Consider the following 3,463-nt stretch of genomic DNA (forward strand, 5'->3'; position numbering starts at 1 on the left):
AAAAGAAAGGGGTAAACTGTAAAAGAAAGAAGTGGTAAGAATGAGGGCGTGAAGAATGTGCTTGAAATGAATAGATGTAGTGTATTCAATCGCTTGGGAACTTAGTCATTATTTACATCAAAAATAGTACCTTCCGGTCCCCTAGGCTACATTACAACCCAGAAATTTCTAAAGTGATCCTTAACTATTAGATACTTTATATGAGTTGCACAATACACTAAGGGCAGGCCTATGGTTTATCTAGATTAACTTGTGATTTCTATAGAGGGAGTGAGTGGATTTTTCATAATACCCATTGTTGTTTGCATTGAATATAACTATGAGAGAATATGGGCAAATCTTTCTTGGTCAGGGCACTTATTTAGTGAAAGAGTTGTAACTCTATAGGAGTTTTGACTTAACAAATTATATTAGTTTGCTTCGTTATCGAGTCAACTCTTAAGGTTAGGTTGTGTAGCGTAAGTTAGTCGCACGAAGAGAGAAGGACCTTAAAAAGGGTATTATGATGAAAGTGGAGCTTGAGGATGATATTGGGAAAACAAGTGATTAATTCTTGTACTTGAAATTAATTATTTGGCGAGGGAAACGAGTCCGCGCTAGGTCTGCGATTGATTCTAGAAGGGATTTCGGAAGAGAAAAAATAGATATTCTACACTTCAGAAATAAGTTATCATCGCGGATCCCAGTGTAGTTAATTAATCTTCACACTTTTTGAGGCTATAAATAGTCCACTTGTAAATTTTATTGAATATTCAATTTATATTTGAAGTTTTCACTAACGGGAATGAAGGAAGAACTTCTCTAGGGTTACTTTTCTCCTTCTCTTTCATTTTAGTCTACTTTTTATTGTCATCAATTATTTCTATGATTGTAATCAAGATTATGATTACTCTTATATTCTCATTTCTACTATTTTAATGCTTGCTCAACATTAAAATACATTTATTGTCTACCTAGAACTCGGAAGACGGATAGGAGATAGAACACTAGAATATAGGGAACATGTTTGTTCTAAAATCTCCTAGGATAATTTGTGTATAGGATGCCCATGACACATACCTATACACCATATTTGGTTACTAAACAGGATGATAGAATTAATGAATCTTTGATGGTTTATTCTTATCCTCGCTTAACGATGTAGTTAGGCTATTAATGAAGGTAAGGAATTATGGGTCGGAAGACTATGATTGTAATATCAACCATGTGAATCAGTAATTAAAAGACCCATTAAATACCAAGGTGATGAATATTAGGCCTGAAATATCTAAGTGCTACAACCCTGGAATTTGTTCTGAATTTAATTAAACATTAGTAATTATCGAATCACTTTTACTATTATTTTACATAGGTTAGAATTAGAAATAACAAAACTCAACTCTTTGCAACACACATGAGTAATTAAGTACTTTGAGAAGGTAGCAAGTTCCTAAATATAGTCATTTGGGTTAGATAATATGGCTCTAGAAAGAACCACTTTACTACTTGTGATACCATGTGCACTTGCATGTGCTTTGGACACAACAGGTCCCCCGTCCAGTTGCAGTTTCACTTTTAAGAGGGGGTAATTTGGTCATTCCTTATATTTTCACTAATAAATGTGGACATCTTTTGGGAATGTATTCTAACCTATTAACTACCCTAAGCCCTCCTAACCCTCTCATTCTCACCTTAACACTCTAAATCAAAATCTTCCCTCTAAAAGTGTACTCTCCAAGTCTCCTTCTTCGTCAAGAACAATCCTACAAATTTCTTCAAGGTCAAGATTCAATTATCAAAAATTTAGTTCTTCTAAAGGTCAAGGTCTATAGTAATTCATCCTTGGGTCCTTTCACCCATGAAATCCCAAAAATTTCTTCTCAAATCTCTTATGAATTATTCTTCTAAAAGCCCTAATTTCATGATTTGCATTAGGTATTCTTAATTATGATCTATTTCAATGCTATTATCCTAATTATGCATAATTCATATTACATTTTATGATTTCAAGATGAATTTCAAAGACCTTTGCTATCTGCTAATTTCAAGTATGATTTATGAGTCATGATCATGTTTTTCATGTTATATAAATGAAAGCTTTATGAATGATATTCATAGATGCTTTATGATAGAAGTTATGAGTGATGTTTCTATGATACAATAAGCAAAGATATTAGGTTGCAATAAGGACAATTTTTGCACAATTATATTAAAAGAGATGATAAGGACAATTCTTACAAATTCATGGATTCTTTATGAATCAAGAAAGTTAATGAGCTATTCTTATGATTTTACTATGATGATGATAGATGACTTACTCTTACATTATTTTACAAAGATTGAATGCTATTATTAGTATCTTTCCCAATGATGTTAATAACTATGTTTTCATGAATGGATAAAGACTTAGCACTGAGAGGACTTTAAGGTGGGGTTAGCCACTATTGTAGCAACCTTTAGTCCCTAACTAAGTTGCCCACATAGGTTTAAATATTCCAATATTATGAATCTAGTTTATCCCCATATATCAAGGTTAAGGAGAGTACCATCACAAAGTATACCTTTGCATGGTAGCCACCCCTTCTCTATGTGGGAATTATCAGATTTCAATGTAATAGCTCGTATGGTGTTAAGTGTTGGTTAAGGTCCTATCCCACACCAATTAATGAAAAGTTAGAAAGTTCTCATGATGATGATGTTTTGATGCATTGATCAATGAGTTTAATATTCTAACTTTTTCATGGCTTTAGTCATGTTTTGAGATATTGGTCTTGCATCCCATGATTCTTATTAATTATGTCCTATGTTTATTTTTCATGCATACTTAGTGCATTGTATGTATTAACACATACTTTTTCCTATATTATATCATAATGTAGGGTGCAACGATCACATTCATCCTCTTGTCCGTGGCTAGAGATTATTACCCTTGTACTTGTCGTGAGTCCTCATGTTTTGAGGACGTGACATTTTACTTCTTATGAGTTTATGAAATTATTTTTTTATATTTCATATTGGGTTAGCATGGAGCTTATCTTATGTCCCCATCTAGACTAGTAGAGGCATGTTAGATAGTCATGGTGTCTATGTTGTCTTTCATTCTGTATTTTAAGACTTATTCTCTATATTGAGACTATGCTTCCATGTCTATGATTTAGCCTTATTTTCTTATTTAACTTATGTAAGATCATAAATGATATGCTAAGGGACTTGGTTAGTATCCCCCCAGTATTTTAATCGCCTTGTCACACCTAGGGTTTATTTTGGGTCGTAAAAATTCATTTCTATAGATTATGATTAAAGTTGATGCCTCAGCTCATCTCCTTGATATGTGTCCTCGGTGAATATTTTATTCTGTTTAAAGTCCTTGGTGTATATTATATCGTGATTTGACTCCTCAGTGTATCTTTCTCCTTGGTTAGAGTCCTCGGCATATCTTTTGCCTTGGTTAGTGTCCTCAATATATCTTTTGCCTTTGTTAGAG

Source organism: Solanum dulcamara, chromosome 6 (assembly GCF_947179165.1).
Source record: "Solanum dulcamara chromosome 6, daSolDulc1.2, whole genome shotgun sequence".
Classification (NCBI taxonomy): domain Eukaryota; kingdom Viridiplantae; phylum Streptophyta; class Magnoliopsida; order Solanales; family Solanaceae; genus Solanum; species Solanum dulcamara.